The sequence below is a fragment of the Saccopteryx bilineata genome, chromosome X, assembly GCF_036850765.1.
Source record: "Saccopteryx bilineata isolate mSacBil1 chromosome X, mSacBil1_pri_phased_curated, whole genome shotgun sequence".
Lineage (NCBI taxonomy): Eukaryota > Metazoa > Chordata > Mammalia > Chiroptera > Emballonuridae > Saccopteryx > Saccopteryx bilineata.
In genome coordinates, this window is record NC_089502.1 from 136101487 (window position 1) to 136128503 (window position 27017).

Here is a 27017-nt window from a genome sequence, read left to right on the forward strand (position 1 = left end):
TGGGCGCTTCTCCTATGTGCCCTGGCCGGGAATCGAACCCGGGTCCCCCGCACGCCAGGCCGACGCTCTACCGCTGAGCCAACCGGCCAGGGCTCAACATAGTCTTGGAAGTCCTAGCCACAGCAATCAGACAAGAAAAAGAAATAAAAGGCATCCAAATTGGCAAAGAAGAAGTAAAACTATCATTATTTGCAGATGATATATTGTATATAGAAAACGCTAATGTTTCAGTAAAAAAACTACTGGACCTGATAAATAAATTCAGCTAGATGGCAGGATATAAAATTAATACTCAGAAATCAGAGGCATTTTTATACACTAACAATGAACTGTCAGAAAGAGAAATTAAGGAAGCAATCCCCTTTACCATTGCAACCAAAAAAAAAATAAAGTACCTAGGAATAAAATTAACCAGGGAGATTAAAGACTTGTCTTGGAAAATTATAAAACACTGATAAAAGAAATCAGGGAAGATACAAACAAGTGGAAGCATATACTGTGCTCATGGTTAGGAAGAATAAACATCATTAAAATGTCTACATTATGCAAAGCAATTTATAAATTCAGTGCAATACCAATTAAAATACCAATGACATACTTCAAAGATATAGAACACATATTCCAAAAATATATATGGAACTAAAAGAGAACACGAATAGCCTCAGCAATCTTGAAAAGGAAAAATAAAGTGGAGGTATCACACTTCCGGATATCAAGTTATAGTATAAGGCCATTGCACTCAAAACAGTCTGGTACTGGCATAAGAACAGGTATATAGATCGATGGAACAAAACTGAGAACCCAGAAATAAACCCACACTTTTATGGACAACAGATATTTGACAAAGGAGGTAGGAGCATACATTGGAGTAAAGACAGCCTCTTCAACAAATGGTGTTGGTAAAATTGGACAGCTACCTGCAAAAAAATGAAACTAGACCACCGACTTACACCATTCACAAAATAAACTCAAAATGGATAAAAGACTTAAATGTAAGCCATAAAACCATAAGCATCTTAGAAGAAAACATAGGCAGTAAGTTCTCTGAGATCTCTTGCAACAATATATTTGCTAATTTATCTCCACGGGCAAGTGAAATAAAAGACAGGATAAACAAATGGTACTATATCAAACTAAAAAACTTCTGCACAGCTAAAGACAATAAGAACAGAATAAAAAGACAAACTACACAATGGAAGAATATATTTGACAATACGTCTTATAAGGGGTTAATAACCAAAATTTATAAAGAACTTGTAAAACTCAACACCAGGAAGATAAACAATCCAATCAAAAAATGGGCAAAAGAAATGAATAGACACTTCTCCAAAGAGAACATACAATTGGCCAATAGGCATATGAAAAAATGGGCAACATCACTAATCATTAGAGAAATGCAAATTAAAACCACAATGAGATAGATATCACCTCACATCAGTCAGAATGGCGCTCATCAACAAAACAACACAGAATAAGTGCTGGCAAGGATGTGGAGAAAAGGGAACCCTCCTGCACTGCTGGTGGGAATGCAGACTGGTGCAGCCACTGTGGAAAATAGTATGGAGATTTCTCAAGAAATTAAAAATCGAATTGCCTTTTGACCCAGCTATACCACTTTTAGGAATATACCCCAAGAACACCATAGCACTGTTTCACCCCATATTTATGGCAGCATTGTTAACAATAGCGAGGATCTGGAAACAGCCCAAGTGTCCGTCAGTGGACGAGTGGATTATAAAGCTTTAGTTCATATATACTATGGAATACTACTCAGCCATAAGAAATGATGACATCAGATCATTTACAACAACATAGATGGACCTTGATAACATTATACTGAGCGAAATAAGTAAATCAGAAAAAACTAAGAACTATATGATTCCATAGATAGGTGGGACATAAAAATGAGACTCAGAAAGATGGACAAGTGTGTGGGGGTTATGAGGTGGGGAGGGAGAAGGTGGAGGTGGTTGGGGGAGGGGAGAGGCACAAAGAAAACCAGTTAGAAGGTGATGGAAGACAATTGGACTTTGGGTGATGGGAATGCAGCATAATCAAATGTCAAAATAACCTAGAGATGTTTTCTCTGAACATATGTACCCTGATTTATCAATGTCACTCTATTAAAATTAATAAAAAAATAAAAATAAAGAAATGTAACTTGTGACACCATCTATCTCTGCCTCTTTCACAGGTGGGTCTCTTGGGGACACACTGCTTAGCATAGGGGTTGGAAACCTTTTTGGCTGAGAGAGCCATGAATGTCACATATTTTATAATGTAATTCCGTGATAGCCATACAATGACCCGTGTACATTATGCATTATCCAGTAAAAATTTGGTGTTGTCCTGGAGGACAGCTGTGATTGGCTCCAGCCACCCACAACCATGAACATAAGTGGTAGGAAATGAATGGATTGTAATACATGAGAATGTTTTATATTTTTAATGTTATTATTTTTTTTATTAAAGATTTGTCTGCGAGCCAGATGCAGCCATCAAAAGAGCCACATCTGGCTCGCGAGCCAGAGGTTCATAATCCCTGGCTTAGCACATGATGGCTACTTGATCATCTGAGTAGGTGGAGAAGATCTTAATCTTCATTTCAGGAACTGAGAACAATGAAGTGACTGCTGATATGTTGTCATATTAAGGTTAAGGGTTTTTCCTTTTACTACTTGTCATCATCACCCATTTGCAGGTTTAGTTATACATTGGAAATATTTTTAAACATTTGTCTTTTAAGAGGAAGGTCTCATATCCTTACATATAAAATGTGAAGGGCCCCCAAAGTTCTGCCTGATCTGAAAGAGGAACCTATCCAAATACGAACCGAACCTGGTCTCACAGGGATGGGAATTCTGCCAGTACTGATTTTCATGTAACATTTATTGTCATTTCATTTGTCCCATGCACCTATGTGGGTGCTCCATGCAAAGAGGAAGAAGACATGAACTCTAGCTTCCAGGTATGCATTGTCTCCTCTTAGGAGCATCTTGAAATGCACATTCATGGGAAGGGAAGCACACTCCAATCCAGTTCTCAGCAGGTGTTCGTGCCTCCTCAGATCCTGCCTTCAGCCTGTTGGAGGCCTCTGAACAGTTTGGCAACACCAGGGAGGGCAGATACCAAAAGCATATTAAGAGAAATTGATGAACCACTAAAGACAGGTCATTTACGTACTTGAATTTATCATTCATGCCGTCTTTCCAAGAAGAGAGATCTTAAAAAACCACATTAGGATCCCCAGTGATGCAGAGAAAGGAGGCACCCATTCTGACTTCACCCGCCCCTCTTCATGGACATCACTGCTATTAACTGGCTGTGAACTAACTAGCTCTTTCACCCTGCAGTATGGCCCCTGACTCCCCAGTGCTGAGTTACAGGGGAGAAGGCTAGACTCAAGGGAAAGGTGAGGTGTTAATTCCCATTATTACCTTGAGAGGAACAACTGAGGGCTCCAGGCAGATCTCTTTTTAATTAGCTATTCACCATGTGCCTGGACAAGTATTGTAGAATGTGTTGTGCCAAGAAGCCAGCCTTTCAGCCTCGTGCCGTGTGCTGTTGTTTGTAACACTTTGCCAACAAACACACTGACCTCAGGGAGTGAAGCATGGTGTTTTAAATCAATTCATGCTGTTAGATCGAAATACTACAAAGCGCATGACTGTAAAGCCAGTAGCCACAGCCACCAACACAGCTGCCTAGCCCGTGCAGGTTCGCATTTGATTTTGACAGACGATAATGAAACAATGGAGCCAAAAACTGGTGGGCCATTAGCTTTAATCCTAGCTTGCACCCGGCCAGCAAGAAAAACACACAGTGGGAAAACACTTCCCTTTCCATTCAGGGCTCCCAAAGCCACTGACTTATCCGAGTTTCCTAGAATCAAAAGTTTCTAACTCATCAGCCTTATTCACCTCTGTTCCCCATCTCCTTCTCTCTGCACAAACTCTGTACAAACTGGTTTCTCTTTCAGCACTCAGCCATCTTGGCTGCTTCTTCTTTCCTCCACGTGGCCTTTCCCTGCCCTCCTCCAGCATGGGTTCCTCTGTCCCATTTTATAGTGTAGAAATCAAAACCTTTAATTCAATATAGAAACAAGGAAGTCTTTGATACAAAGCCACTTTTCTAAGGCATAAATGGGATTCCTCATAAGAGTGCACCACCCCCTATCATGCTATAGTCAAGGGTGTGGGGAAAAATTAGTCTTAAAACTCAGACTTAGGCTATAACAACTCTGCCTACTTATAACCTGTCCCCAACACCCAATGTAAACTATAAGGAGTAAACATATACATCATATTTGCAAACTTATTTGACCAACAATGAATTAAACAACAGACATTTATTTCTCATTGTTCTGGAGTGTAGAATTCCAAGATCAAGGTTGTGGCCAATTTCTTTCCCAGTAAGAATCTGCTTCCTGGCTCAGAGATGGCTAGCTTCTAACTATGCTTCCACATGCTGGACAGAGAGCAATCTCTGGTCTCTCCCTTTTCTGATAAGGACACTAATCCCATCATTGGGACACAACCCTCATGACCTTATTTAACACTAATTACCCTACCAAGGCTCCACCTCCACAATTTCATTGGGGATTAGGGCCTCACTGCAAGGACTTTGAAGGGACACAATCAGTCCATTACACTGATTAATGGGGATGTTAGAAGTTTGTGTATGCCATATAAGCTCCTCACCTACAAGCCCAATTTCTTACCTGAGGTCGTTACGTCAGTGTATTAGTTTATAACACAGTATCACAGCCTCAGAAAGTTATTGTCTCACACTTCTGATGGCTGTAAGTCGGAGATCAAAATGTCGGTAGGGCTGGTTGTTTCTGAGAGTTATAAGAGAAGAATCTTTTCCAGGCCTTTCTACTTGAAATGGTTAATTTTTTTTTAATAAATTTTTATTAATGGTAATGGGATGACATTAATAAATCAGGGTACATATATTCAAAGAAAACATGTCTAGGTTATTTTGTCATCAAATTATGTTGCAAACCCCTCGCCCAAAGTCAGATTGTCCTCCGTCACCCACTATCTAGTTCTCTGTGCCCCTCCCCCCCCCCCCTAACTCTCTCCCTCCCTCCCTCCCATGTCCTCCCTCCCCCCCCACCCTTGGTAACCACCACACTCTTGTCCATGTCTCTTAGTCTCATTTTTATGTTCCACCAATGTATGGAATCATGTAGTTCTTGTTTTTTTCTGATTTACTTATTTCACTCCTTATAATGTTATCAAGATCCCACCATTTTGCTGTAAATGATCTGATGTCATCATTTCTTATGGCTGAGTAGTATTCCATAGTGTATATGTGCCACATCTTCTTTATCCAGTCTTCTATTGAAGGGCTTTTCGGTTGTTTCCATGTCTTGGCCACTGTGAACAGTGCTGCAATGAACATGGGGCTACATGTGTCTTCACGTATCAATGTTTCTGAGGTTTTGGGGTATATACCCAGTAGAGGGATTGCTGGGTCATAAGGTAGTTCTATTTGCAGTTTTTTGAGGAACCACCATACTTTCCTCCATAATGGTTGTACTACTTTACAGTCCCACCAACAGTGAATGAGGGTTCCTTTTTCTCCACAGCCTCTCCAACATTTGCTATTACCCGTCTTGTTGATAATAGCTAATCTAACAGGAGTGAGGTGGTATCTCATTGTAGTTTTTGATTGCATTTCTCTAATAACTAATGAGGCTGAGCATCTTTTCATATATCTGTTGGCCATTTGTATCTCTTCCTGGGAGAAGTGTCTGTTCATGTCCTCTTCCCATTCTTTTATTGGATTGTTTGTTTGTTTGTTGTTGAGTTTTATGAGTTCTTTGTAAATTTTGGATATTAGGCCCTTATCTGAGCTGTCGTTTGAAAATATCAGTTCCCATATAGTGGCTGTCTGTTTATTTTTGATATCAGTTTCTCTTGCTGAGCAAAAACTTTTAATTCTGATGTATAGTCCCATTCATTTATCTTTGCCTTCACTTCTCTTGCCATTGGAGTCAAGTTCATAAATGTTCTTTAAAACCCAGGTCCATGATTTTAGTACCTATGTCTTCTTCTATGTACTTATGTTTCAGGTCTTATATTTAGGTCTTTGAATCCACTTTTGAATTAATTTTAGTTACACGGGGACAGGCTGTAGTCGAGTTTCATTCTTTTGCATGTGGCTTTCCAGTTTTCCCAACACCATTTGTTGAAGAAGGCTTTCTTTTCTCCATTGTGTGTTGTTGGCCCCTTTATCAAAGATATTTGACCATATATATGTGGTTTTATTTCTGGGCTTTCTATTCTGTTCCATTGGTCTGAGTGTCTATTTTTTCTGCCAATACCATGCTGTTTTGATTATCGTGGCCCTATAATATAGTTTAAAGTCAGGTATTGTAATGCCCCCAGCTTCATTCTTTTTCCTTAGGATTGTTTTGGCTATTCGGGGTTTTTTTATAGTTCCATATAAATCTGATGATTTTTTGTTCCATTTCTTTAAAAAATCTCATAGGGATTTTGATGGGAATTGCATTAAATTTGTATATTGCTTTGTGTAATATGGCCATTTTGATTATATTTATTCTTCCTATCCAAGAACAAGGAATATTTTTCCATCTCATTGTATCTTTTTCGATTTCCCTTAACAATGCTTTGTAATTTTCATTATATAGGTTCCTTTACGTTCTTTGTTATGTTTATTCCTAGGTATTTTATTTTTTTTTGTTGCAATCGTGAAGGGGATTATTTTTTTGAGTTCGTTTTCTAATATTTCATTGTTGGCATATAGAAAGGCTATGGACTTTTGTATGTTAATTTTGTATCCTGCGACCTTACTGTATTGGTTTATTGTTTCTAATAATCTTTTTGTGGAGTCCTTCGGGTTTTCGATGTATAGGATCATATCATCAGCAAAAAGTGATAGCTTTACTTCTTCTTTTCCGATATGGATGCCTTTATTTCTTTGTCTTGTCTGATTGCTCTGGCCAGAACTTCTAGCACCACGTTGAATAAGAGTGGAGAGAGTGGACAACCCTGTCTTGTTCCTGATTTAAGGTAGAAAGTCCTCAGTTTTATGCCGTTAATAGGATGTTGGCTGATGGTTTATCATATATGGCCTTTATCATGTTGAGATATTTTCCTTCTATACCCATTTTGTTGAGAGTCTTAAACATAAAATTGTGTTGTATTTTATCAAAAGCCTTTTCTGCATCTATTGATAAGATCATGTGGTTTTTGTTCTTTGTTTTGTTGATATGGTGTATTACGTTAACCGTTTTGCGTATGTTGAACCATCCTTGAGATTCTGGGATGAATCCCACTTGATCATGATGTATTATTTTTTTAATATGTTGTTGTATTCGGTTTGCCAGTATTTTGTTTAGTATTTTAGCATCTGTATTCATTAGAGATATGGTCTGTAGTTTTCTTTCTTTGTGCCATCCTTGCCAGGTTTTGGTATGAGTGTTATGTTAGCCTCATAAATGTGTTTTGGAAGTATTGCTTCTTCTTCAATGTTTGGAAGACTTTGAGTAGAATAGGAACCAAGTCTTCTTTGAATGTTTGATAGAACTCCACTAGTATAACCGTCTGGTCCTGGACTTTTATTTTTGGGGAGATTTTTAATAGTTTTTTCTATTCCTCCCTGCTGATTTGGTTCTGTTTAGGCTTTCTGCTTCTTCATGACTCAGTCTAGGAAGGTTGTATTGTTCTAGGAATTTATCCATTTCTTCTAGATTGTTGTATTTGGTGGCATATAATTTTTCATAGTATTCTACAATAATTCTTGTATATCTATGATGTCTGTGGTGATCTCTCCTCTTTCATTTTGGATTTTATTTATTTGAGTCCTGTGTCTTTTTTCCTTGTGAGTCTTGCCAAGGGTTTGTCAATTTTGTGATCTTTTCAAAGAACCAGCTCCTTGTTTCATTGATTTTTTCTATAGTTTTTCTGTTCTCTATTTCATTTATTTCTGCTCTGATTTTTATTATCTCCTTTCTTTGGCTGGCTTTGGGTTTGTCTTTGTACTTCTTTTTCTAGTTCCTTAAGGTGTGAAGTTAAGTGGTTTACTTCGGCTTCTCTCTTGTTTGTTCATATAGGCCTGAAAGTGATATGAACTTTCCTCTTATTCCTGCTTTTGCTGAATCCCAGAGATTCTGATATGTCGTATTTTCATTTTCATTTGTCTGTATATATCTTTTGATCTCTGGCTTATTTCTTCTTTGACCCATTCATTTTATAGAAGTATGTTGTTTAGTTTCCACATTTTTGTGGGTTTTTTTTCCCCTCCTCTTTTGCAGTTGAATTCTAGTTTCACAGGCTTTATGATCAGAAAATATGCTTGGTACAATTTCAATTTTTCTAAATTTGCTGATATTGTCTTTGTGCCCAACCTAATGGTCAATTCTTGAGACTGTTCCATGTACACTAGAGAAAAATGTATACTCTGTGCTTTGGGATGAAGTGTCCTGTAGATGTCTATCATATCCAGGTGTTCTAGTATTCGTTTAAGGCCACTATATCTTTATTGATTCTCTTGTTTGGATTGACCGATCTAGAGCCGTCAGCGGTGTATTGAGGTCTCCAAGTATGATTGTATTTTGTTAGTTTTTGTTTTAAGGTCAATAAGTAGCTGTCTTATATATTTTGGTGCTCCTTGGTTTGGTGATATATATTAAGGATTGTTATGTCTTCTTGATTCAACTTCCCCTTAATCATTATGAAATGACCATTTTTGTCCTGAGTACTTTTTCTGTCTTGTAGTCAGCATTATTAGATATGAGTATTGGCTACGCCTGCTTTTTTTTGGGTGTTGTTTGCTGGAGTATGTTTTCCAGCCTTTCACTTTGAATTGTTTTTATCCCTGTTGCTTAGATGTGTTTCTTGTAGGCAGCATATAGTTGGATTTTCCTTTTAATCCATTCTGCTACTCTGTGTCTTTTTATTGGTAAGTTAATCCATTTACATTTAGTGTAATTATGACACTTGTTGGGTTCCCTACTGCCATTTTATAAATTGCTTTCTGTTAGTTTTGTATCTAGTTTGATTCTTCTCTTTTGTTTTTTCTATCATTTGTTTTGGTTTGTTTGTTGTTCCATACTTCTTTCCTCTGTTGCTACCTTTTTTAAGTCAAGGGTTTTTGTGGTGGTTTTTTAAGGGTGGTTACCATTAAGTAATGAAAAGGGTACCTACCATATTTCATGTAGTACCCTATCTTATAAGTATTTCTGCACTTCATCATCCTTTGCTACGTTTAACTCTCCATTCCTCTCCCCCCTTTTTTCCTTTGTGTCACAGTTTAAGTTTGGTTTTATTGTGTCTTGGTGGAGCTGTTACTTGTGGTGTTGTTTTCTTTTGTTCTTTGAATCTGGTTGGAAAACCCCCTTTAGTATTTCTGGAGTGGGGGGCTTCTGTTGATAAATTCTCTCATCTTTTCTGTATTTGTGAATGTTTTTATATCTCCTTCATACTTGAAGGATAGCTTTGATGGTATAGTATTCTTGGCTGAAAGTTCCTCTCTTCAGGCCTTTAAATATTGGGGTCCACTCTCTTCTAGCTTGTAGAGTTTCCTGCTGAGGCAAGTTCCTGATGATAATCTAATAGGACTTCCTTTATATGTTGTACTCTTCTTTTTCCTGGCTGCCTGAGAATTTTTTCTTTGTCATTGGGTTTGTGTCATCTTTATTATGATGTGCCTTGGAGGGGTTGCTTGGGGTTAAGGAAAACCCTGGTGTTCTGTTTTGCTTCTGAATTGAGGCTTAGTTCTTCTCCACAGGCTTGGGAAGTTCTCGTCTATTATTTGTTGAGGTATATTCTCCTTTCCATTTTCTTTCTCTTCTCCCTCTGATATACCTATTATTTCTTATGGTATTCTTTCTGATGGAGTCAGACAATTCTGTAGGGCTTTCTCAGTGTTTAATATTTTTGAGTCTCTTTCTTCTTCTCTCTGTTGTGCCTCAAGTTGTTTGTCTTCTATTTCACTAATCCTATCTTCAATCTGGGCTGTTCTGTTAGCTAAGCTTGTTACCTCGTTTTTCAGCTCGTGAATTGAGTTTTTCATTTCTGTTTGATTTGTTTTTATAGTTTCAATTTCCTTGGTAATATATTCTTTGTGTTCATTGAGTTGTTTTCTGATCTCCCTATATTGCCTTTCTGTGTTTTCTTGTATATCTCTGAGTATTTTTAAGATTTCTATTTTAAATTCTCTGTCATTTAGCTCCAAGGCTTCCAATATGTTAAGTCTTTTCTCCATAGATTTTTCCACATCTATTTGTGTTACCTCTCTTTCTTTTGTATCCATAATATTCGATTTCCTCTTTCTTATCGGCATCTGAGGGTGGTCTTATTGATAGCACTAATTAGAATTAATAAAGAGTAAAAAGTAAAAAAAAAAAAAAAAGGTAAAACACCCCACAAAAAAAAACAGTAATAATTTATTATTTCTCCCTTTTTTTCTCTCTTCTCTTTCCCTCCTCTCCCCTCCTCAGGGAAATATCGTGCCTGTAATGGAGGGCCTGATTTGGGGTGAAGAGTTCAACGGGCAAAAAAAAGGGAGTAGGGACCTACTAAATGCAAAAAAAAAGAAAAAAAAAGGAAGAAAATCTTAGACAAGCATAAGATGATTTGCTTGTAAGTGATGGTCAACTAAGAGATATAATGAGAGGGATAAGAGGGAACCAGAAAAAAGGACCAAAAAAGAATAATAAAGAAGAAAAAATAAAAATAATAAGTAAAAATCTGTTGTATTAAGTGGAGCGAAGACTAAATACAATGGAGACCTTGGGTTGGGAGGACCCAAAATGCCACAAAAATAAACAAACAAGAAAAAAAATAAAAACAAAAGCAAAAAAGAGAAATAAAGCCAAAAAAAAGCCTTGAGTCCCAAATTAACTAATTTGTTCGTGATTGAGGATTATATGGGAGGAAAGTAAAATGAGAAAGAAAAAACGAATAGAAAGGAAAAAATAAGAAAAAGAGAAAAACGAGAAGAAATAAATTAGGAAGAGAAAAAAACAAATAAGAAGACAAATAAAAAAAAACAAAAGAGGAGAGAGGAGAGTTAAGTGTTTTGGAGGATAACCTTAAAGGAGGGTGAGGATGAAGAAGAAATAAAATGCAACACTCAGGGGTAGTGTAGTTCAAGAAAGGGGAAGCATAAGATGGGCAGAGAATAGAAGGACGAGGTGGAGGAAATAAAGGCAATAAAGATAGAAGAAACAAACAACAACAACAACAACAAAAAAATTAGTGGATCAAGTTGTAAAGTCTGTGGGTTTTTCTTGATTTTTGAGAGGTTAACTTCTTCCTTGTTTTCTTTTCTCTCCCTCTTCCTGGTCGGTGACTCTGTACCCCAGCTTGCCCTGTGTCACTCTTAGGTAGGGATTTGCAGTTGATGGATTCTATGGCAATGTCATATAATTGGCTTAGTCTTGCTGGAAGTAAAGGCTTGTTGGCGTTTTGCAGGGTCCAACGATGAGAGAGTTTGCTTTCCTGGATTCTCTCTCCTAGTCCCCCTTTCTGAATTAGCAGCCATGTGATCCAGCTATAAGGCTGCAACTGCTTCTGCCTGGGGAGTAAGAGGCTCAAAGAGCTGGGAAATCCCCCACTATCCCCCACTCCAGTGCAAGGCTTTGGGAAAGGCTCTGACAGTCAGGGCCTCCAGTGTAATCAGGTGGGGGGTTGGAGTCAATTGTTGTCAAGGTGACTGTTCAGTGCCTATCATTTCAGTTGGACTCTCAACCAGGTTTTCCACACTTTGTAGCTGTTTTTGCAGGAAGAAGAGGCACTAGTCTCTGCTTAGCTACTAGTGTAGTATAGACCTTATTATCTGCCACAAGTCCCTTCTTGTTAGCGTTTATCCCTGAATATGGAGGCTCTATCAATCAGAAAGTTGCCCCGCCCCTTTAGCGAGAGGCACTAAAAATATCACGCCTCTTGTCTTGGATCGCTGAACTGAGAGAGATCTTATCAATTAGAACCGAGGGTGCGCAGATTTCATGGGTTAAGCTAATTTCAGTGATTGGGTCGCAGCTGTGCTTCCGAAGGTATTTTAGGCTGCCTGCGCGCGCCCCTCCCCCAATGCTTGATTGTTAGCTTGAATGGCTGGGTGAGGTGCCCCGCCCACGGAGAGAATCTCCGAAGCCTCTCCCGCTCGCCCTGCCGCTGGCGGCTGGATTGCACCAGGCGCAGGATAATGGAGCCCCCTGGGTGTGCGGGCCAGCAGGGCGCCCTGGGCGCGTGGAATGCCCAAGGCACGCGCGCGAACGGGGCGCTCCGGGCACTGGTGGCCGGCGACCCCCACCCGCAGTGTGCGGGCCGCTGGGAACGTCAGTGGTGCTCAATCGGACCGGGCGCGCGCGCGGCTGCTCGCGGCGGCTCGTGGCGGCCGCTCGTGGTGGCGGTCTGCGGCAGCCGCTCACGGCGGCGGCTCGCGGGGCCTCGCGGCGGCGGCTCGCGGTTCCCAAGTATATGGGCTGACTCACCACAGGCGCACTTCCTTGCGGTGTGAAAGAACGTCCCTGTGGTAGATTCCTCCACACCCTCGTCTCTCAGATTCAAGTGATAACAGTCCTTTCGCTATCAGTTTGTGTGGAACTCCGGAATGCTCTGAGGATAAATTTTTCTGTTTCTAGTTGATAAATTTGGTGTGATTTAGGGGAGAGCTGTCGGATGCGCTGCTCACGGCGCCATTTCCGTGACGTCACTCGAAATGGTTAATTTTATGTATCAGTCTGGCTAAGCAGATGTCCAGGAGGCACTGTGGAAGGTGGGTTGGAGAGGCATTTGAGATTAATTCGAAGAATATAAATTTCAGATAACATTCAGATAAATTTCAGATAATATTCCATGTGCACAGGATATTGCAAAAATCCAAGGAGGACAAAAATGCCCAGTCAACTTGATAAAGGAAGTAGGATTTGTTCAGCAGCCGGAGCTGCATGACCTTAACAGAGTCAGCTAAGAACAAACTTTTCTAAGTTACATTTCTTACATCTTATATACTGTAAAGCCAATGGCTACAGCCAGGGCCACTATCACAGCAGCCTGGCCCATGCAAGTTCGCATTGGATTCGGACAGTCAGTAAAGAAACAGCGGAGCCAAAAACTGATGAGCCATTGTAAAGCCAGAAGCCATGGCCAGGGCCACCATCACAGCAGCCTTCTGGCCCATGCAGGTTCGCATTGGATTCGGACAGTCGGTAAAGAAACAACGGAGCCACAAACTGGTGGGCCATAGTCTTTAATCCTAGCTTGCACCCGGCAGGCAAGTAAAAACACACACTGGGCTCCAAAATCCACTCACATTCAGTGCTCACAAAGCCACTGACTTATCCGAGTTTCCTAGAATCAAAGGTTTCTAGCTCACCAGCCTTATTCTCCTCAGTTCCCCATCTCCTTCCTTATCCCAGATACAAACTTTGTACAAACTGGCATCTCACTCAGCACTCCGCCATCTTGGCTGCTTTTTCTGGCCTCCTCCATGTGGCCTCCTTCCGCTGCTGGCTCTACTCTCTCTGCTCTCTCATGCTAACCTCAGGAACAAAGAGCCCAAGCTCCCACTCCGTCCCCATTTTATACTGTAGCTTCACAACCTCTAATCCAATATACAAAGTAGGGAAGTCCCTAATACAAAGTCACTCCTCCGAGGCATGACTGGATTGCACCACCCCACATCAAAAAGGGTGGGAAAGGCTCAATCCCAAAACCAAGCCCCAGGCTACAAGGATTCTGCCTGCCTTTAGCCCACCCCAACACACATCAATATCACCTGGGCGACGGCCTCCCCGTGGGCAGCGTAATCTTTAACAAAGTAAGCATAATACATTTTATCTGCCCAACAGCCAGTCTTTAATTCTAGCTTGCACCCGGCGGGCAAGTAAAAATACACACTGGACTCCAAAACCCACTCACATTCAGTGCTCACAAAGCCACTGACTTATCCGAGTTTCCTAGAATCAAAGGTTTCTAGCTCACCCGATTTATGATTTATTCACCTCTGTTCCCCATCTCCTTCCTTCTCCCTGCATAAACTGCACAAACTGACCTCTCACTCAACACTCCGCCATCTTGGCTGCTTCTCCTGGCCTCCTCCATGTGGCCTCCTTCTGCTCTCTGCTCTGCTCTCTCTTCTAATGTCAGGAACCAAGAGCGAGCAAACTCCCCCTCCGTCCCCATTTTATAGTGTAGAAATCCAAACTCTTAATCCAATATACAAAATAGGGAAGTCTCTAATACAAAGTCACTTCTCTGAGGCATGATTGGATTGTACCACCCTACATCAAAAAGGGTAGGAAAGGCTTAATCCCAAAACCAAGCCCCAGGCTACAAGGATTCTGCCTGCCTTTAGCTCACCCCAACACACAATAATATCACCTGGGCGATGGCCTCCTCATGTTATCTTTAACAAAGTGAGCATAATACATTTTATCTGCCCAACAGACCCCATATATTACAGGACTCCTCTGTAAAGCCAGTAGCCATGGCCACCATCACAGCCGCCTGGCCCATGCAGGTTCGCATTAGATTCGGACAAATGGTACTGAAACAATGGAGCCAAGAACTGGTGGGACATCTTCCTTAATCCTAGCTTGCACCCAGTGGGCAAGAAATATGCACAATGGTGTAAGGCCAGTAGCCATGGCCACCATCACAGCCACCTGGCTCATGCAGGTTCGCATTAGATTCGGACAGATGGTGTAAAGCCAGTAGCCATGGCCACTATCATAGCAGTCCGGCCCATGCAGGTTTGCATTGGATTCGGACAGTCGGTAAAGAAACAATGGAGCCAAAAACTGGTGGGCCATCATCTTTAATCCTAGCTTGCACCCGGTGGGCAAGTAAAACACACTGGGCTCCAAAACCACTTACATTCAGTGCTCACTAAGCTACTGACTTATCTGAGTTTCCTAGAATCAAAGGTTTCTAGCTCACCAGACTTATTCAACTCTGTTCCCCATCTCCTTCCTTCTCCCTGCATAAACTCTGCACAAACTGGCTTCTCCCTCAGCACTCCACCATCTTGGCTGCTTCTCCTGGACTCCTCCACGTGGCCTTTCTCAGCTCTCCTCTCTAATGCTAATCTCAGGAACTGAGAGAGAGCAAGCTCCTGGTCTGCCCCACTTTACAGAGTAGAAATCAAAACCTTTAATCCTTATACAAACAAGGAAGTCTCTGATACAAAGTCACTTATCTGGGACATAATGGGATTTCTCATGAGAGTGCAGCACCCCACATCAAAAAGGGTGGGAAAGACTTAGTCCTAAAACCAAGCCCCAGGCTACAAGGATCCTACCTGCCCACAGCCTGCCCCCAACACACATTAATATAATTACACCCATCCCAAGCAAGAAGGGCAACTGATATGATCACCTGGGCGATGGGCTTCCACGTGGGCAGCGCCATTTTTAACAAAGTGAGCATAATATATTTTATCTGCCCAACAATCCACCCCTATGCTCACTTTACTACCCACAATCTACACCACCAGCATCCCTGAGCAAGGAAATTAGGCACATTACACAAATTACAACAACATGACAAATCATATAATTTCAACAGTTACAAAGGTACACTTCACCAGTCTGTGAGCACTTTGCCAAAAGCGCAAAATGTCCTTGGCCTTCTTTCTAGCCATGGGGAAAGCTTCCCGGGGCAGGAGAGGGCCTCCAGATAAGCCATCTCCCACCCTCATCAGGGTATTTCACATTGTCCAAAATCCGTAAGTCCATCCAACAAAGGAGCCAATGCCCACTCTGGTCATAGTCCAGGATTCAGTCCACAGACATGGGGCCTTAGCCTCCCCACTCATCCCTGCCATCCTGGCAGGTCTTACACTGTCTCAAAGAGGAGCACATGACAATGGCAGTCAGCATTTCCATCTCTTCTCTGGAGAGCATGATGGCATCCACCCCTATGTCCCAAAATCGCAGACCTACCAGGGCCATAGTAAGAACTCCTTGCTGCTGGGCTCTCATCTTCTGGAGATTGCGGATTGCAACTCGAGCCCGATTCTCCTCAGCCTCCAAGGAGGAACTGAAAACACCAGCTACTGCTGCTGGGCTCAAGCCCCAGGCCGCTGCCATCTTCTGCTCTGCGGACCTTGCAGCTCCAGCCCCAGCCTCAGCCATATCCCTGGACTCCTGCCGCTGTTGGCTCTCCACAACATCCAGGGCAATCTCCAACTCATGAACCTGTGATTCCTTCTCCATTTCCAAGTGAATCTCACGAACCTGGTTGGTCTCCTCTGGTGCTTGCTCCAGCTCCAGGGTCGGCATCTGTTTCTCCAACGTTTGCTCCAGCTCCTTCCACTGCTCGGTGTGCAGGTCCTGGGCAGCATTTTCCACAGAGCTCTCGGTTTCCTCATGCATGGCTGTAAAAGCCAACCAGCCTACGGCCCCTGAAAGGACAGCCATGGGGAACCATAACAGCAGCCAGTGCTCTACTGCACCTCTCAAATGTGGCGGTGGCTCCATACCGAACTGTATCAAATCCTGCAACAGACTACACCAAATGTAAAGCCAGTAGCCACAGCCACCATCACAGCTGCCTGGCCCATGTAGGTTCGCATTAGATTCAGACAGACAGTAATGAAACAATGGAGCCAAGAACTGGTGGGCCATCATCTTTATCCTAGCTTGCACCTGGCAGGCAAGAAGTACACACAGTGGGAAAACATTTCCCTTTCCATTCAGGGTTCCCAAAGCCACTGACTTATCCGAGTTTCCTAGAATCAAAGGTTTCTAGCTCACCAGACTTATTCACCTCTGTTCCCCATCTCCTTCCTGCACAAGCTCTGCCCAAACTGGCTTCTCCTTCAGCACTCCACCATCTTGGCTGCTTCTCCTGGACTCCTCCACGTGGCCTTTCTCTGCTCTTCTCCCTAAAGCTAATCTCAGGAATCAAGAGAGAGCCAGCTCCCAGTCTGCCCCACTTTACAGTGTAGAAATCAAAACCTTTAATCCAATATACAAACAAGGAAGTCTCTGATACAAAGTCACTCATCTGGGACATAATGGGATTTCTCATGAGAGTGCACCACCCCACATCAAACAGGGTGGGAAAGGGTTAGTCCTAAAACCAAGCCCCAGGCTACAAGGATCCTACCTGCCCACAGCCCGCCCCCAACACACATTAATATGATCACGCCCATCCCATGCAGGAAGGGCAACTAATATGAACACCTGGGTGACGGGCTTCCACGTGTGCAGCGCCATCTTTAATAAAGTGAGCATCATATATTTTATCTGCCCAACATCCTCTCCTCTGTGTTCTTCTGGTTTCTCCTCCCTCAAGGAGGAAGTACTAATGGTGCGTCAGCCCAACACACAATGGATCGGTGTGAGCAGATTGGAGCCAATAAAGGCAGCAACTAGGTGTCTTCTCCAACCACCCTTCATTCAATCTGTCACTCTTTTACTCTTCCATTCATAAGACATCAAACATAAAGTGCCAGAAATCATTTTAGGATAATGGGGGAATAAAACGAACTCTCTACCCTTGTTAAACTTATGTTCTAGAAAGGGTAGACAGTCAGTAAACAGAAAGCATATAAATAAACAAATTATGGAGAAGATTAGAATGAATTCTGTAAAAAGTACAGCAGGGTAAGGTAAATTTAAAGTGTTGTCCCTTTATCAAGGTGCTCAGAATAGACCTCATAGAAAAACAAAAATTTAGAGGTGAGGGAGTTAGTCAAGCTATATAAAGGAAGGGCATATATATAAAGATATATAAATATATACATATAAGTAATATGCTATATATATATATATGTAAAATAGTTTGAGGCTCTGAGATGGGAGTGTGTCTGGCACACAGAAGGGATAATAAGGAGATCAACAGGGCAGGATTGGAGTGAACCAGGAAGATGAGGTTGAGAGGTAATGGACACCACATCAAATAGCTGCCTAGGCCAGTGAAAGGTTCTTTCTCTAACTCAGGTTTCTCAACCTCAGCGTTGTGGACATTTTTGACCAGGTAACTCTTTTGGAGGGAGCCGTCCTATGCATTGCGGGAAGTTTAGCAGCGTCCCTGGTCTTACCCACCAGATGCCAGTGGCACGCTTCCTCCAGCCGTGACAGTCAAAAGCATCTCCGGACATTGCAGATGTCCCTAGGAGAAGGGGGGGGTCACCTCTCATTGGGAACTACTGCTCTAAGCAATATAAGGACACAGTGAAGTTTCTGGAGCAGAGAGGGACATAATCTGATTTAAATATTGAAGAGATCATTCAGGGTGCCCTACTGGCAATTGACTGGGATGGGAGGCAGGAAAGAAGCAGGGAGACCATTCAGGATAATCCAGGGGCTGAAACGAAGAATGTCGCAGTGGAGGTGGTGAGAAGTGGTTGGGTGTTGGCTCCATCTTGGATATATAGCCCGTAAGATGTGCAAGAGAGGAGTCAAGGATGACTGGATGATTCTTGGCCTAAGTAACTGGAAGAACGAAGTTGCTATGAACTGAAATGAGGACAATAGTGTGTGGAACAGGTTTTGGGTGGGGAGTCAGTAGCTCAGAGTCGGGCCTGTGGAGTATGAAATGAAATTCCAATAATCCCAGTGGAGAATATGAAGCACTGAACTGGACAGGGACAGTAGAGATGGAGAAGGCACTTTGCATTCAAGAGACGGCCATGTTGGGAAAAAAACAAAACACAGCGTTTGCACTCAACTGGAGGACAGGAAAGGGAAGGAGTTGAAGAAGCAGAAGCTTAGAGATTTCACAGCTGGAGGATGCTGGTGGTAGAACGAGGATGAATCCCTGACCAGAGAAACAGAACCTGGCACAAGGTGCAGGTCGGAAGGGAAAGACGGCACCCCTCATCTAATTATACATCGGAGTTGAGGTCCAAGGTACAGCTGGGAGGAAGAGTCTAGGAGAGTTGGCAATGCAGCTGTGGTGCTCAGGAGAGATTATGAGGCTAGAGAGAGAAGAAACCCCACCCCCTGCCGAGAATAAGTGGTGTACACAGGGAGATGGAGAAAATGGAGTGATTAAGGAGGTCAAGATATGGCGAAGGAACAACCAGTCAAAGGCAATCAAGGAAGGAATGGAGCATGGAAGGTCAGGTGAGGAGGGTTCCAGGAAAATCCAAATAAGCAGAGCCTTAGTTTTGGTATTTTTTTTAAATTAATTTTAATGGGGTGACATTGATAAATCAGGGTACATATGTTCAGAAAAAAGTTTTGGTATTGCTTGATTATAATACCTGCAACAACACATGAGATAATTCACATCCAGGTATGTGCTTTGGGAAGAAGATTGTTTATGAGAAAAATGTTTATGAACTTGCACCTAGAGTATAAATTGCAAGTTTTGTCATTAAATATATACTAATAGTAATTATAAAATAGTCTTCAGGTGAACCCTGGAATGTATAAATATGGAATGTACTTTCTTAGTTATATTATTTAGTACAGGTACAGGAAAAATGCATAACACTAAATAAACTTAAAAAATTTAAACTATTATTGATTATCATCTATGCATAAAAACTAGTTCATTGGATAAGTTTTAGAACAAAATACTTCCCTTTCTCAAAAGCACATATTCAAAATAATAGGACTTCAAATATACAAAATAATGCTCACCTTGTGAAACACATTCAGTAATTACAAGTCAACTATGACCTTATTGGTATAAGAACAAAATCATATACCAAGACATAAAAAATAGACACTTTAGAGTACAGGTATGTATTGTATAAGGTAAGCAATGCTGCCTAAAGCAAATTATGGTTCTTAAAGTTAGTACTTTATTGAGAGGTGGTTATTTAAACTCACACATAGAGCTCATAAAACCTAATCTTGTAAACCACAAATAGTGTTAATCCTCAAACATAGCACACAACAGTGAACTAATAGTCTACATTACTGGATTTCACGGGCACTCTGTCTGTCTTTAAATTTGTCCATAAAGATGAGACCATGGGCTGGTTAGGTCTCAGGAGAGGTCAGCTTTCTGTGCTATATGCCATTTGCTAACACTGATTTCTTATGTATATTCTTAGAATTTTCCTTACGCACTCCTCATGTTTCACAGATTTAGAAATGTGTGAAAAAATAAAAGATTCCAACAGCCTTTTAAAACTATTCATAAGTCACGCATTTACTAAATGCCCCAGTTCTTGGACTCTGCCATATATATAGGAGAAACAGCAAAAAAGGTACCCACTAAATGTTACTTTTAAATTGAAAAATTCCTTGACTCTTATCAAATCGGCCCATCATTTTCTCATCTTCTCAAATAGAAAGGAAGTCAGCCTCTTGCAATTCTGAGAAAACCTAGCTTCCTCCTGTCACCCACTTCTTTTCCTAGAGTATGTTCCCTGTCTGGGATTGCCAAAGGTTTCAAAATACGTTTCTTACCCTGGTTTATGTTGCTGCTCAGTGCAGCCAATGAAATATAAGTGCACTTCCTCTTTTCCATCAGATTTCCCCAACATGCATCTTCGGCCAATTTGTACTGTTTTCTAACTATGAGTGATGGTAACCTTTTGTGTGGCAGGTGCGTAGAGGCACAGGAATGGAGCCCTTGCCACATTTGGCCTTTAGGTGAATTTCAAGCCTGTACAGAGTTTACAATTTCTGAGCAAAGGAGGAAAGCCTTAGAAAGCTGAAAGGTTTTCCTTTCCAAAATATTCAAGAACAGTGCAGCTCTTTACCAGGGCCCAGAAGGGAGAGTGGTAGGGGTAAAATCTGGTTCACTGTAGATTCCAGTGAGGACTGAAAACAGAAATCTTTCTGAGGGATGTGCAGGGGCAGATTATAAATAGGGTGTGGGGCAGCTTCTCACCAGAGATTTCTGACTTCTCTCCATATTCCAGCAAGACTTTTTAAATAAAAAAAAATGGAGATGGCTAGATTGTAAATAAAGGAAGAAGGGAATGCAGTCAGCAGTGTGGTTGTCACTGTCTGATAGAGAATAAATCATACCCAAATTAAGGTGTACACATATTCGTTATCTCCTCAGCTTTTTAAAGTTTTCTCAGCAAAAATAAAAGAGGGGAACTTACACTGATTATTACAAGGAGTTTCCAGTAGCCTTAGGGCAGTAGATTTTAACTTATGCCACAAAGAATTACAGGTACCTAAAACGTTTATATTTTGTAGGTTATTCCCCTCCAGCTCCCAAGACGGGGTAGAAAACAGAAAAGAAAGAAGAAAGAATTGAAAAGTAGGAAAGGTTCAAAGTTGTTCAAATGGCACAACTATGCTGCTGACCTGCCCTGGGTTTGGCTGTGAATCAGTCCATAGCCCTTGGCATAGTCTGGGGAAAGATCAACAATGCAGGTCTGAGCGAGTCTCAGCTTAAGGTGCCTCGGTTTCTGGATCTGCAACCCCCTCATCTTCCAAGTTTTTGTGACAGCTGTTCTATTTCTAAGTGGACAGAACCCTAAAGGGGTGTAGCTGCCCAATGACACTCAAGAGTGAAGGGACAGAGTTAGAGGAGGGAAGGGGCGATTCCCAGCTCCTTTCCCACCATTCTTCATAAGTCTCGCCAGGACTGGGGCCATCGTCGCCAGGTCAACAGCTGTCCTGCCTCCGCAACGCATCGCAGAGCGTGGTCGAGTATGCGGGAAGGACCCTGTCCTCTCTAGTAGGCCACGCCCCCTTGCTGCCCACGCGCCACATCCCTGCAGAACCTTACCCGAAAATTTCTAACCTTAAAAGGGAATGAGGTTCCTGTGAGTGGCAACCTTAGCCACGCCCCTTGCACCTCGTTGCTTAATCACGTCACGCCCCTCCTCGCCCAAAAATGCCTTAAGCCCCTTAAGTCCCGCCCCGGCTACGCTACCTACTGGCACCTCTGCTTCAGTTGCTTCAAGTCTATCGCGGTTGCGCACCAGCGCGCTAACTTGGCCCCGCCCCTGCCCTCCCTCAGCTTCCCAGCTTTCTGATGTATCTGAGAGCGGCAAAGCTACGCCCCATTGACAGGGCGAACCTCACGTTTGTGGTACATCCTTGCGCTCCACCTGCAACCACGCCCCTTCTCCCTGTAATGTTATTGTGTCCCGTAAGCTATTCTGTCGCCCGCTTTCCATCGGTATTCACATCCCTGTTATTCCCTCGGGCCACCCTCATTCTGCTGACTGCACATCTCTCCTCTCTGCCCATGTCCCTGCTTTTAACGATAATTCCTCTGCCTGAGTTTACCCTTCCTGCAATCCCGACTAATTCTGTCAAGCCCTTACTGGCGGCAAGCCCCCTCGCGCTTCAAGTCACACTTTTTCCGGTCACGCCCCTGGGCTACGCCTAGCCCCGCCCCTCTCGACCTGGCCTTGCCCGCGCTACTCTCCACGATTCCAGGCTCCGCCCCTCTGGACTAGTTCGTATTCCCTGCCTTCTGCATTTCACCCCTCTCTGTCTTTCCTGATACTTGGCAAAACACATTAGTCAGGCCCACCCCGCTCATGCGCATTTTCCTGCAGTCGGTCGTGGCCGCTTCCTGGGTTCCCAAGCCACCCGCTTTTGGTTCGGTGCTGTCCAAGTCCACGCCTCTCGCTCTCCTTCCGCTGGCGGATCCTGCCTGTGGGAAACCTCAGAAGAGTGGGTGGGGCCTAAGAGTTTACAAAGAAAACCTCCCAGGTCCCAGAGCTGGACGCCAGCGACATTTATATAATGGATCAAGCCTGCGGACCCTAGGGCTCCCTCTAATGATTGGCTTTTCTTCATATTTCTCCCAGTTCCAAACACCACAACTAGGAACAGAATCATGATAGGAAACATAACTGGGAACCTACTGAAACTGTGTTTCTAGCAGTCCCGCAGCTGACCTTTAGTGCTAGGCAGCTGCACAGAGTAAGCATGTTCCTCCTCTACTTCCTGATGTGTACTTAAAATGACTTTTCCTCGGAACTTAGTGTCCTGTTGGCTAGGGCTTGTGGAGACTTACAGCCCGGCCTAGGGCCCCCTGCTTTGCGATTAAGCTTCTTTACTTCCTCCATTTACAATTCTGGGTCCACAAGAAAAAATAAAGCGGTTATTACCAGGGTTTTGTTTGTTTGTTTTTCTGTCCAGAAATCTCTGAACCAGCTCTCCTGGGGGCAGGACACTTTTCATTAGCCATTAAGTTATTCATTCATTTAAATTGTATTTATAGAGTACTATGTTCCAATGACAAGAAAACCACAAGGATCTTACAGCTCGAAGTTCCCCTACTTGAGTTTGGATGGAACAGGAATTGAGAAAGTTAAGGAAGGTGTGGTACAGGGGTTGGTTAATCGATGGAAAAGAACTTGGTAAGTGCTGTTTTTGTGTGTTTTTTTCTAATTGAGGTATCATTGACATATTAGTTTCAGGTGTACAAAATAATGATTAAATATTTGTATATATGTCGAAATGATCACCACAATAAGTCTAACATACATCACTAGTGATGGTTACAGATTCTTTTTTCTTGTGATGAAACTTTTAAGATTTACTCTCCCAGCAACTTTCAGATCTACAATACAGTATTATTAACTATAGTTTGTAGTACTCGAGCCAGCTGGGAACTACCAGTGTCATAAGAAACTTACTCAAGACAGAGAGTTATGTCAAGAGGATAAGGGGGAGGCCTGCCAAAGGAGGCAAAGACCTGCATTTCCTTCTCCCTTAGCTTTTATTGATCAGAAGCAGAACAGAGGTAACAGGATTACAAGGGAGGGAGGCCAGGTGATAAGGGGTAAGAATAATTAATGGTCATTTCCCTGTAATGGAGAAAGGGCTAATTTGGGTCAGTACATTCTTTTTCTTTTGCTAATTAACAAGCACAAAGGAAGGGGCAGTCTAAAACCTCCAGGCTAATTTTCTAAAGCCCGTTCACATGCATTCCTTTGTGTTTGCACAAAGGTCACTCATCACACAGCTTCTTGGTGTTTGCATCCAAGAGACATTCACTCAGGACTTTTAAGTCCCCAATCCAAGTCATAGAGGGTTCAAGGTTAGATGGGTGATTCCTGCAATAGTTGCCATGTGATACATTACATCCCATGACTGATTTATTTTATAACTGGAAATTTGTACCTTTTGAGCCCCTTCACCCATTTCACCCCCAACCCCTCATGCTGCCTCTGGCAACCACCAATCTGTTCTCTGTGTTTGAGTTTATTTTTGCTTTAGTTCATTCTTTCTTTTCTTCTTTTCTTTTCTTTCTTTCTTTCTTTCTTTCTTTTTTTTATTTCAAACATAAGTGAAATCATATGGTACCTGTCTTTCTCTGCCTGACTTATTTCACTTAACATAATACCCTCCAGGTCCATGCTTGTTTGTTTTTGAGAAGCAGTTTTTCTTGACTATTAGTCCCAAGGGAAATTCTGGTTCCACATCATGATGATACTGTGAACTAAGTATGGAACAAAGTATGGTTAGGAATTTTATATAAATATCCTCGATGTAAACTGTTGCCACCATCACAAAGCACAGTGCATTATTTAATTCTATGAAACACCCATACTTCCTTTTCATTTGAGATCACAGGCTTTATTCAGGGCAACATTTAGATCACCATTCCTCATGATGGCAAATAAGTTTCAATTCACATGTCAACTTACCAAATAACTGCCTATGACAGTTGTGTGGCTGAGTCCACGCTCAGAAGAAATTCTGTAATAGAGTAACAGTGTCTGAGTGCAGCCTGGATGATTGGCTGCAGCAACGTATCTGGCATTTCAGATTTGTAATAATAGAGGTCTAGCATGCGCATCTTTTGACAGTCCCCCAAAACATACCTTACTATAAGCTTTTGATGATTTTTCAGACAATAGAAGGATCAAAGTCAGCCCCTGGCCCAGAAGCTCAGTTGGTTACAACATTGTCCCAACAAGCCAAGCAAGGTTGATGGTTCAATTCCCAGTCAGGGTATATGCAAGAATCAACCAATGAATGCATAAATAAGTGGAACAACAAATCAATGTCATTACTGCTGGCCAAAACATAAGGGCTGAAACTTTTTGATATGTTGATTAATTCGTATGTTTTGTGTATAAACAAGAAGGAGATTGGTTTAAGATTCTGTTATGAAAGTGAGAGCACCTAGCTTAAAAGATACCTGGCCCAAATGACCACTCCACCTATAGAGGTTGGCAAAGGAAGTACCTATAGGCAAAGCTAAATGTGACTGGATGACACTGTCAGCCACATAGAAGATCAAGGATGGCAAGAGCATGGCTGCAATAGTTTTAGCCTAGAAAAATAAAATCACGACTTACGAGAACTGTGAGAATACTTTGTATATCAACGAAGCAACATTGGAAAGACTTAAACATCTAGGAATAAATGTCAGTCAAGACGCTTTTACTACATGAGACTCATGTTAATGTATTGGTCTTCATGCATAAGATGAGGCACGCAGACAAGCATGCATGCATTCTGTTTAAGAAAGTGTGCTTTAATTTCCTACTTTAGGAATATTAGGTTGACAGTATTATGCTCACTCAGTTGGTCTGAATTAATCTTTATTTCCACACAGTAGTGATTAACTTTCTCTGAACTAGAAAAATGTGACCCTGTGAAAAAGAAACAAAGTTCACAATGGTTATAGCTTTTGATTAACCTACAAAATTTGATGAGCCTTCTGAATATGGTGTCTTCAGATTTTTTTCCTATCTTAAAAAGGGCATAAGGTATGGGAGTGGAGACAAAAATAGTCCAAAGCTAAGAGAGTAAAAACAAATTGCAGTGTACCTCATGATATTTCATTTCCACTGTCTGAAGCTTCTTAGAATGCCAGTTTATAATTCATTTAAGTTAATTCAGTTTTATTAAATTATCAAGTATTCATGGGCCATGAAAAATGCGGAATTGGACCAAATATAGTCCCTGCCCTCCAGGATCTTAAAGTTTGTAGGCTACAAAGGCAAATCATGTTAGCAATAGATACATGTAGTAATGTGAACAAAATCCTATGGGAATGCAGAAGAAAGAGAGAATAGAAAGTTAGTAGACTGGACGAGTCTACAACAAATAAAAATCTATAACAAAAACAAAAGAAGAGATGATACTGAGATAGGCCTGTAACATGGCTAATATGTTTAATGGTAAATAAATAAATAAAGGGAAAGCTTATAGTATTGAAGTTAAGGAAGTAGTGTGAAAACAAACACTTGCTGGGACTAGCTGGCATTCATGTAGGTATTGAATACATCTGGAAAACCCAAATTAGGTTCAGAGCTTGCAAATTTAAGTTTAGATTCTCTGGAACAGGCCCTGGAGTGCTAATAAAGATTTTAATGTGGAAATGACTTCAATGTAAATGACAAGGAGAAGAAGGACAATGTAATGTAGAAACATCATTTAATGACAGTAAGTCTATGCTTATTAATCATGGGCTGTTGGACTGGATCCAGCAACTAAGCAATTAATTATTATTTCTTATTAGCCACCTTAAAAATAAGTATGTTCATTTTAATAATAAATTCAGAATATGGAGCAAGTGATATTAAAATCTTATAGAATGCTTGATTTTACATACACATGCACACAGTACCCTTCCATCTCCCATTATTTTTGAGTTATTTCCATTAACTCAAATCCAAGGAGAAAAAAGGTACCATATAAAGGCCTAAATGATGTTTTTAAAGTTTCTAGGATGTTTGGCAGCTTTCCTGGCCTCAACTCTGTAGATGCCATTAGCAACCCTCCCCTACTTGTGGCAACCAAAAATGTCTCCGGACATTGCCAAAATGTCTTTTGGAAGAAAAAAAAACCCATCCCCCTAACCCTCATTGAGAACCACTGAGGCCTGACCTGTGGTGGTGCAGTGGATAAAGCCTCAACCTAGAATGCTGAGGTCACCGGTTCGAAACCCTGAAACCCTGGGCTTGCATGGTCAGGGCACATATGGGAGTTGATGCTTCCTGTTCCTCCCTTCCCTTCTCTCTCTCTCTCCTCTCTAAAAATGAATAAATAAAATCTAAGAAAAGATTTGAAAAAAGAGAGAACCACTGAGTTAAAATATAGCATTTTCCACAACAGACAAAATACTTTTACCTCCTAATTATATTGAAAATGTTAGACTAATTAAACATCTTGATATTGCTTATTTAATAGC

General features: G+C 41.7%; 1 protein-coding gene across 1 annotated transcript in view; it reads right to left on the reverse strand.

Annotated features, from left to right (window-relative positions):
* CA5B (carbonic anhydrase 5B) overlaps positions 1 to 25308 on the reverse strand; it is a 136291-nt gene extending 110983 nt beyond the window's left edge. The window contains exon 1 of the mRNA XM_066249749.1: positions 25177 to 25308. The gene's annotated coding sequence lies outside the window, so the exon portion shown is untranslated. The remainder of the gene's footprint in view (positions 1 to 25176) is intronic.
* Between the last annotated feature and the right edge of the window lie 1709 nt (positions 25309 to 27017).